The sequence below is a fragment of the Lathyrus oleraceus genome, chromosome 1 (genome assembly GCF_024323335.1).
Source record: "Lathyrus oleraceus cultivar Zhongwan6 chromosome 1, CAAS_Psat_ZW6_1.0, whole genome shotgun sequence".
NCBI classification, from domain to species: domain Eukaryota; kingdom Viridiplantae; phylum Streptophyta; class Magnoliopsida; order Fabales; family Fabaceae; genus Lathyrus; species Lathyrus oleraceus.
Genome location: NC_066579.1, coordinates 298965324 through 298976720, shown reverse-complemented (window position 1 = coordinate 298976720; position 11397 = coordinate 298965324).

Genomic DNA, 11397 nt, shown 5'->3' with positions numbered 1-11397 from the left:
AGAATATGTTTTGATTGTACCAATAATATGGCTGAGTATGAAGCATGTATTTTGGGACTCAGAGCTGCTATAGACCTGAGAATCAAGTTTTTAAGTGTGTACGGAGACTCAGCCTTAGTAATCAGTCAGATCAAAGGAGAATGGGACATTAGACATCCGAATCTCATCCCTTATCGAGAGCGGGTGTTGACATTAATCCCATACTTTGAAGAGATTACATTCGAACATATTCCACGAGAAGAGAATCAGTTGGCAGACGCATTGGCTACCATGTCATCTATGTTCAAAGTCAGATGGGACAATGAAGCTCCCATGATCACCATTGAACGATTAGATGAACCAGCATATTATTATGAACTTAATGCTGATGAAGTAGAAGAGAAACCTTGGTTTCATGAAGTAAAAAGATATTAGAAACTCAGGAATACCCTGAAGGGGCATCCATCAATGACAGAAAATTTCTGAGGAAGTTCTCCGCTAAATTCTTTTTGAGTAATGGAGTATTATACAAACGTAATCATGATTCGACTTTGCTTCGCTGTGTGGATAAAAAGGAAGCAGAAAAGATTTTGGAAGACATGCATGACGGTATTTTTGGGACTCATTCTAGTGGACATACGATGGCCAAGAAGATTCTGAGATCATGGTATTATTGGTCTACCATGGAAGCTGATTGCCACCATCACTCCAGAACTTGTCACAAGTGCCAGATCTATGCGGACAAAGTACATATACCTCCTGCTCCATTGAACGTGTTGACAACCCCTTGGCCCTTTGCAATGTGGGGCATTGATATGATTGGAGAGATTAAACCTACTGCTTCTAATGGATATCGTTTCATTCTTGTTGCTATTGATTACTTTACGAAGTGGGTAGAGGCAACCTCATTTGCTTCTGTCACCAAGAATGTGGTGGCACGGTTCATCAAGAATAGTCTTATTTGTCGGTATGGCATCCCTGAAAGAGTTATCACTGATAATGGTACTAATTTGAACAACAAGATGATTACTGAACTCTGCACGCAGTTCAAAATAAAACACCATAACTCTTCTCCGTACCGGCCAAAGATGAATGGCACCGTAGAAGCTGCTAATAAGAATATTAAGAAGATTATACAAAAGATGACAGTAACATACAAAGACTGGCATGAGATGTTACCATTTGCTCTTCATGGTTATCGCACTTCAGTATGCACTTCGACAGGGGCAACTCCTTTCTCTTTAGTCTACGGAATGGAAGCCGTTTTACCAGTGGAAGTTCAGATTCCCTCTCTAAGAATTATGAAAGATGCAGGCTTAGATGAAGATGGATGGATTCAAACTCGACTCGATCAGATAAATTTGATTGATGAAAAGAGACTTGCGGCTGTTTGTCATGGACAAATATATCAGAAACGCATGACCCAGACATTTAATAAAAAAGTCAAGAGACAGGTGTATCAAATTGGCGACGTGGTGATAAAGCGTATCATTCTACCACAAGGTGATCCTAGAGGCAAATGGACTCCCACATACGAAGGGCCATTTGTAGTTAAGAAGGTATTCTATGGTGGAGCCATGATGCTTGCTATAATGGATGGCGAAGATTTCCCGCATCCCGTGAACGCGGACATAGTTAAAAAATACTACGCATAAAAGAGACCCGCTAGGTCGACATATCTAGGCAAAAGTAATGGCATCCCGGCGAACCAAAAGGGTTCGGGCAAAAATTAGGGATAAACATATAAAAATGTACACCGGCAAGTCGAAAACCTGAAAAGGCGGCTTGGGCAAAAAAGGGTATCCTGGTGGACTGAAAACCTGAAAAGGCGGTCCAGGCAAAAATTAGGGATTAAAGCGTATGACTATGTCCCATTCTCGGTCAGCTTCACCAAAGTCAAAGAGACTGAATAAGTCAATCACTTCTATCCGACAGCAAGAGATGAGATGCTTGAAGACATAATAGCAGTAGTAGAATTAAAATCAATAGGACTTTTTTTTTCATAGCTGTTTTTTCTTTGCTTTCTTGACAATTTCCTCTTACTAGGATTTCTGTCTCCTTGTATTAAAATTGCTTGTTTATAGGCCCTCTTTTAAAATCAATACAATTTTATTTCCAAAAAGATACTGTTGTTTTACTTTCTCAGTTTTGTTTGCATAAACGTCCATTGATTTAATTCGAATTAATATATGCATTTGAATATGATTGATGTTTACCGAAAATACATGCATAAAATAGAAATAGCAATTACTAAAAGACTTTAGGATCAAGGATAAGGTTTAACCATGCGTTCTAACAAATCCGGTTGCAAATCCTATTCCCCAGCAAAACCAGTTATTCCCAAAAGAAATTGGCACTACTAGACAGACTAGTCATCTCTTTTATCCCCAGTCAGGTTCTGTTGAATATTTCTACCATCAGACAGAAATCAAATATCCCCAGCTAAGAAAGGGTCATCCATACAAATATCTCCAACCAGAATATCGGGATTTATTTTCCCATGGCAAAAATTTTCAGACGCATAATTCATTCATGCATCATTTCACAGCATATACATGCATGCAATGTTCGCATTTATTTTCAAGAGCATAAAACATCTCATGCATCATGACATGGCATGAGGCTAACTCTTTTTTTCCAGGTTAATTATCCTCCTGATACAGTCAAAATAAAGATTCATTCAGACGGATATCTTTATCGATTACATTCAAGATTCAGATACATCTTTCAGATATTGAAATTCTGGTGTAGTCAGAATTCAGATGTTCTACTCCAAGTTGTGACATCTGATCTAACATTGTAACTAATACAACAAGATAGTTATTAACCACTGTACTAATGTGCACACGTTCACAGATGTCACGACATCTGCTACTGTATCACCATAGAATGGAAGAACACCCAGTTCTGTCCATTTGGTACAGAGGCACAGCAGAGATCAAACATAGCACTTGCTTCTGTTGATCCTGCACAGTTATCAGCATGATGTCTCAACATTGATTTGAACATCATCTGTTACAGCATTACAGGTTAACCTTCTTTTATATCACACCAAATTATAACATGCAGAAGGTAAAAACACAAGTAATTGTTAACCCAGTTCGGTCCAACATGACCTACGTCTGGGGGCTACCAAGCCAGGAAGAAGATCCACTATTAGTAGTATCAATTCAGAGCTAAACTCACCCGTTTACAACTCTTCACTTAATCCCTACCCAATGCAATCTATACCTAGGAATTACAACGTAATGCAAAACACCTTGAACTTGCTTCACAGCTTCATTCAAGAACATAATCACTCTTGCCTACAGGCTTCGAGTTACAAACACTCTCAGGTTTTACCACTGAGAAACACATGGTAACCTTCCCACAGATTGGGAGGTTTACCTTACACACACCCCTAAATTTTCATTCTAGGAGGCTTACAAATACTAGGTTACAAAGTGCTATTTATAACCTAATCACCCAACTGGATTTGGGCCTTCAGAAAATCGCAGCAACTTGTTCTTTGCTGTTACAAAGTCAGCAGAAACTTTCTGCTACAAACAAGGTCTTCAATCCTAAAATCTCTCCATATATATCTCCTTATTTTGAGCCTATATATATTCCAAGACCTCCACAAATAATGCCACATAGGATTCTAACTAATTTCCAGATATTAGTGTGCTAACAAATAGGCTATTTGTTAGGTTCCTTAATTGTAGCTTGGTTGTTGGTTTCCTGGATTTTAGCCTGAGAAAAATGCTGAAACAGAAAAACTAAACAACCTACAATATAGCATATGCTGTCAGGAATGAATGTCACAACATTCAGCTTGACATCAAGGACCATATGCTAGGTCTGTTTTTCCTGAAAACAGACTGTACATAATTTGCTGAACTGTACAGGACCAACCTGTCCATTCTACAGTAGCAGCTTACAATAATAAATGTCAAGGCATCCAATTTGACATTTACACATTTGGCCTTAAGTTAGTTCTGTTATCCTCTTGAAGAACAAACTAAGAGACATACTGAAGTGTAGCAGAAAACCACTCTGTCTATTATTCAGTATATACTGTCCATGATGAATGTCATAACATCCAGTTTGACATTCACACATTAGGCCTTATGCCAGGTCTGGTTCTTCCTTGATAACCAGACTGCAAATGAATACTGAGCTCTAACAGAACACCAACTGTTCTATTCCTCAGTAGCTGCTGACAGGGATGAATGTCACAGTCTCCAGTTTGACATTCAATAAATCCTGTATTAGCTAATCCTGCAGTAACTACTCAAGTGTGTCATGACATCAGTCAAGACATCAGAGTACAGTTAGATATTCTAACCTACACTGTAGTCACACATCCACACCATGTCATGACATCAGTCAAGACATTTGAATCCAGCTAGTGTTTTACCATATAATGCAGCCAATTAAACACCTACAAACTCCCCCTTTGGCAAATTTTTGGCTAAAACACTTTGATCCCCATAACAGAGTTCATAGCAGCGAAATCACACATCTAGCAGGAAATAAACCTAGCTAATACACTCAGAGTGGCAGCACACTCACATACATGGAAGTTAAATGAAAACTTCACAAAGCAGCACACATCAGCTGCTGCAGGGGGAATCTTCGAATCTGTCAAGAACGTCTGTTTTCACAGACCAATCTGTTGTCTGGGGTATTGTTACTCCCCCTTTTTGTCAAAAATGTTGCCAAAGCCAACAACATAGTCAGAGCACAATGACAGAGTTCCAGACTTGGTTTTACTTCACAGTTTCAACCAAGTTAACATCCCCTTGATCTTGCTTCACAGCTTCGATCAAGTACTCACCCACTTCTGCTTTACAGTAGGTACAGCCATATCAGATTCCAAGACTTTGAGTCTGATATCTTGATCCACTCCTGCATGAACACTTTCTTGAACTCCAGCAGGCACATAAGATATCTTATGTTAAGACATCACATATGACATCTTGTGAATACTCTGTCCTTTTTGTTAACAAGGAAAACTATCAGCAGCAGGAGCAAAAACAATTACTAGTTATGGCTACTAGTAATACACACATGCACAAGGGTACTTCTCCTCCCCCTAAATATTTGCAACAATCAGAATTACTAGTTATGGATGCAACTAGTAAGACACACAAATGTACAATGCACAAGGGTACTTCTTCTCCCCCTAAATCTGTGCATTCATCAAATAACAGCTGCTGTAACTCCAGCACCTGTACCAGCCAGAATGTCCTACTGGCATCTGCTTCCATATTTCCTTATGACTGTAAGTTCCAGAAGGAAATAAAAATATTGTCCAAGGCAATGTCATGACATCCGGTCAGACTTTCTTCTGCTCACTCAGCATTGACACATACCACATCATCCCACTAGCTAACAGGTTTCCAAACCTTGTTATCTGAGAACACATAGACCACAAGCTTGATGATTACTTGCAGTGCAAGGACAGAACTCCCCCTGTCATGAACAACCTACTCTCCTCTTGAAACTGGGAGATCACACATGATCATATCCAACATCCCAAGGTTGGACCTTCACATGCTTCCTGATTCAAAGAGAACCCAGACCACTTGATGAATGGAAAACATAAGACGCATCTTCATGTCTTCAAGAGCACACCCTCTGTTCAACCCTCTTAGCTGAACACATTCACACTCTGTGTCAATCTCTCTTCTAACAAGAACAAAAGACCACTTCACACGATGTTCTAACATCGGCTGGGACATCCTTCATATCAAGACAAGGCACACCATCTGATAGTCTTCAGATATCACTGAGTCACTGGGTTGATCAAGAAGAACCCAGACACACATTGGGACATATACACTTTCATCCCATTACAAGAGATACTCTTCCATAGATAGCTCAGAACTCCTACCACAAGCTCCAAGAGATGAATAGAAAACACCTCCTTTAGTCTTCAACTTACTACTTTTCTGCTCAAAAGTAATTTGTCTCAGACTTTCCTCAAGAATAATCAGCTGCCATATGTGGATTATCTTGATTCTTCGAACTCACTTCTGAGATAGACCAAATGCCACTGGTTGATTACCTCCTTCATGAGTCCTCATTTGAGAAAGTCAATTGCTGCCTTTTGACCTCCCCAAGTGTATCAGACTTCTCCCAAAGATATTTTGATCTTCCAAGTGAGATTTGAACTTCAAGTTACATGTTAAACAAAGCTTAGGGTCTCTAAGGCATGAACATGTAACATCTTCTCCAACCAGCAACTCCTAAGAACTGCAATGAGAACGATCCTTTTGAAGTACCCAATCTACAACTCTGTAGACCCTTTTATCTTAAGTTGATGTGCCACTTCACCAACTAAGAATCTGATGTTAAACCAAATGTCACAACATTGTGTTTAGACATCTAGCTGTTGAATTCAGCTCCTTCTTCTGCCACTTGAAAGAACTTCCTCCCTTCACAGAACACGAGTTCAATGTTCTCATAGACTTGATTGTGGTACCAAGTTTGAGTAAACAACCTCCATCCTGCAGGTTTGCAGTTAAGTCATCCAAGTTCACACCTTGATGAATCCCTGCTTCTTCTCCAAAGACATCAGACACTCTGGTGCATGAGTCTTCAGAAGGACCAGTTAGAGACTAACCCTTCAGCTATACCAAGGATTCCACGTCCTAAGGCAAGGCTGTTTCCATGATGTCAAGAATGCTGCCACTTGTTCTTGACTCCACAGTGTGCATAAGCTAATGCACTTCCTTACCTAGATCAGAAATAAACTGATCCAAGTAACCACCATCAAGACTATGATGTCTTCTTCTTCTTGTACATACCAAGGCTGAACATGTTTCTTGCCAGGAAACCTTTTCAGAGATCATATGCTTTTGCTGCCACCAAAGAGATAGATCATAAGCCAATGTACTATCCTTCCTGTGATTCTGCACAGGGTCTTGAAGAAGTGATGTACCAACATCTTTAAGAACATCAGTTATCTTGAGCTCCAAGGATAATCAATTAAACACTTGTACTTGGCACAAGTAGACATTGATCTTAAATCCTTTCCCAATTATCCTTTCAGATACTTCCACCATAAGACTACTTTGAAAGTACTCTTCTTGTGTCAACATCTTCTGCTTGCAAGCACCTCGACAATTTTGAAAGTCTTCCCAGATTAAATTCACCCTTAGGAATAAGAGAGATGAATTCTTCCTTGCAAATGTGTCACACAACCACCAGAACCCATGTGACACAGGTCAACAGCCAACCAGACCCTAGGCTGACCAGACTTGAGGAGGTTAACCAAAACTCCCCCTTAACTTAACAATCATGGAAACTCCACACCAATAACCATGCATTGTATATAAATGTCTCAACCTGACATTCACCATCCCTACCAGTGGCAACTAACTCTATGAGTTACACCTATACATACTCCAATCACACCAATCAGACTCCAGCTGACCATAAGTACTAGTGATACAAAACAGCACCAGTCAATGGTAAATATGCATTGCTAGAGCATACTACCTCAACTAACCTCTGAATCTTCATATTCTCACTCCTCGAAAGAACTGCCACTTCTGAAACGTGGTGTTTGAATAACAAGATTCATGGTTCCAATACTCTTAAATGGTATAGCAATCAGGTTATCCCATTCTTGACTACTAACATCCAGAGGACTTGTCTTCCAACACAACATAGTACTTCAGGGAACAACTATCCAACCCTGATCAATCAACAGGAATATGCCAAACAGCAGGAGATTGCACCATGTCACATCTCAACCAGCTCAACTTCTAGAGATCAGACTTCTAAAGGTGACCTTCTTGAGCCCACACACAGTTGACCCTACCCTTGTCAACTTAGCACACACAGATGTCTCCTCTTCCAGGTCAGGAGTAGGTTCCAAACAGAAGTATCCCTTTGTTTGATACCTAAAAACATCTGCTCTTCAACCAGTAGCTGCATACTTGTTGAACACCATGTTCTAACATTGCATAGAACATTAGTTCCACCTCCTTGGAACAAACCTTCCTTGAAGGTCTTCAAGGTCTTCATACACCCTACTCAAGTGAGTAAAAGAATCAGTGATTAAGTGATTCTTACCATCCTGAAGTGAGAACGTCATGATGAGTGGACTTGAGGAGACTCAAGTATCTTTGACATCTTCAGTAGATTATGATGAGATCTTGAATACAGCAACCTTTCATCCACATGAGGGGAAACAACATCAGAGTTTGAGTTTTGCCAGGTATTATGCAGCGGAAATCATAATACAACTCAACCTATGAACACACACTTCACCAGATCAGCCTCCAAGACCATACCAAGTTTGAATGTGATTCAATACTGGCACATCTGTCCCACACACAGGCCAATTGCCACCCTCCAGAGACAGGTACACACCATTCCTGTCATGAACAGTCCATCCACCTACTTCAAGGGACCATTCAGGGAAATTACAGAACCTTTCACAGGTTCCAGCATCAGTACTAACATAACTCCTTGCAAGATACCAGAAAGTATCACCCATGGATCTCATCCAGAAGCAGAACAGGATGCCTGCTCTGATACCAATTGAAATTCTGGTGTAGTCAGAATTCAGATGTTCTACTCCAAGTTATGACATCTGATCTAACATTGTAACTAATACAGCAAGATAGTTATTAACCACTGTACTAATGTGCACACGTTCACAGATGTCACGACATCTGCTACTGTATCACCATAGAATGGAAGAACACCCAGTTCTGTCCATTTGGTACAGAGGCACATCAGAGATCAAACATAGCACTTGCTTCTGTTGATCCTGCACAGTTATCAGCATGATGTCTCAACATTGATTTGAACATCATCTGTTACAGCATTACAGGTTAACCTTCTTTTATATCACACCAAATTATAACATGCAGAAGGTAAAAACACAAGTAATTGTTAACCCAGTTCGGTCCAACATGACCTACGTCTGGGGGCTACCAAGCCAGGAAGAAGATCCACTATTAGTAGTATCAATTCAGAGCTAAACTCACCCGTTTACAACTCTTCACTTAATAACTCCTAGATAGAAACCTCCAATTTCCATTCCTATCACTACAATTACAACGTATTGCAAAACACCTTGAACTTGCGTCACAGCTTCATTCAAGAACATAATCACTCTTGCCTACAGGCTTCGAGTTACAAACACTCTCAGGTTTTACCACTGAGAAACACATGGTAACCTTCCCACAGATTGGGAGGTTTACCTTACACACACCCCTAAATTTTCATTCTAGGAGGCTTACAAATACTAGGTTACAAAGTGCTATTTATAACCTAATCACCCAACTGGATTTGGGCCTTCAGAAAATCGCAGCAACTTGTTCTTTGCTGTTACAAAGTCAGCAGAAACTTTCTGCTACAAACAAGGTCTTCAATCCTAAAATCTCTCCATATATATCTCCTTATTTTGAGCCTATATATATTCCAAGACCTCCACAAATAATGCCACATAGGATTCTAACTAATTTCCAGATATTAGTGTGCTAACAAATAGGCTATTTGTTAGGTTCCTTAATTGTAGCTTGGTTGTTGGTTTCCTGGATTTTAGCCTGAGAAAAATGCTGAAACAGAAAAACTAAACAACCTACAATATAACATATGCTGTCAGGAATGAATGTCACAACATTCAGCTTGACATCAAGGACCATATGCTAGGTCTGTTTTTCCTGAAAACAGACTGTACATAATTTGCTGAACTGTACAGGACCAACCTGTCCATTCTACAGTAGCAGCTTACAATAATAAATGTCAAGGCATCCAATTTGACATTTACACATTTGGCCTTAAGTTAGTTCTGTTATCCTCTTGAAGAACAAACTAAGAGACATACTGAAGTGTAGTAGAAAACCACTCTGTCTATTATTCAGTATATACTGTCCATGATGAATGTCATAACATCCAGTTTGACATTCACACATTAGGCCTTATGCCAGGTCTGGTTCTTCCTTGATAACCAGACTGCAAATGAATACTGAGCTCTAACAGAACACCAACTGTTCTATTCCTCAGTAGCTGCTGACAGGGATGAATGTCACAGTCTCCAGTTTGACATTCAATAAATCCTGTATTAGCTAATCCTGCAGTAACTACTCAAGTGTGTCATGACATCAGTCAAGACATCAGAGTACAGTTAGATATTCTAACCTACACTGTAGTCACACATCCACACCATGTCATGACATCAGTCAAGACATTTGAATCCAGCTAGTGTTTTACCATATAATGCAGCCAATTAAACACCTACAGATATAATCCATATGAATATTCATTCTGACAAGCATTCTGATATCCTCCTAATGATGGCATCTTTAAGCCCATTCCAGACATTTATTGCAAATACAACATATACAAATATTATCAAATATAGCCTAACGTATGACTCATTCTGATTCAGCCTAACGTATGGTTCCTTCAACTGTTCCAATACAGTCTAGCATACGACCCATTTGGATATTCATCCCCTCAGATACTACCTAGCGTACGGTACATTCTGAAATGTAGTCTAGCGTATGACTACCCCTTTTATCATCAGATACAACCTAATGGACGGCTCATTCTGCTACTCAGATACGATCCAGCGTATGATCCATTCTGATCTTTTATCCTCAGATACAACCTAATGGACGACTCATTCTGCAACTCAGATACGGTCTAGTGTACGACCCAGTCTGGCTCTTCTCATCAGATACTACATAGCGTACGATACATTCTGAAATGTAGTCTAGCGTACGACTACTTTTTATTTTCAGATACAGCCTAACAGACGGCTCATTCTACTACTCAGATACGATCTAGCGTACAATCCATTCTGATCTTTATTTCTCCAGATACAGCCTAACGGACGGCTCACTCTGCTACTCAGATACGGTCTAGCGTATGACCCATTCTGATCCTTATCTCATCAGGTTCAGCTCACCTTAATATCACCTAATGGATGACTCATTATACGGTCTAGCGTACGACCCAGTGTGACACCCATGTCTTCAGATATGGTCTAATGTACGACGCACTCTGAAGCTCTCATCATCAAACTTTCTGGATGGCATCTTTAAGCCCATCTCCATCAAGACTATCTTTTAATTAACAAGTGCAAATTGTTGGGGCATTCTAAGTGTTCAATAATCTTCCACCTCCAGATCACGAATGGCGTACATACCATTCTAATTCCCTCGGTTTAAGAATATTGAACAGGGGCAGCTGTCATACCCCAAAATTTGCCTGTTAATTTTTATGATAAATTGATTCATGCATGACATTCATTTCACATTTGCATTCATTCATTAGCATACATTCTCATATAAATTATAAATTTTAATTTATTTATTATGTGATACAGATATAAAAAATAATAATAATTTAGGTTATCTGTATGATATAAATAAATTATATATATATATAAACAAAATAGTTTTAATT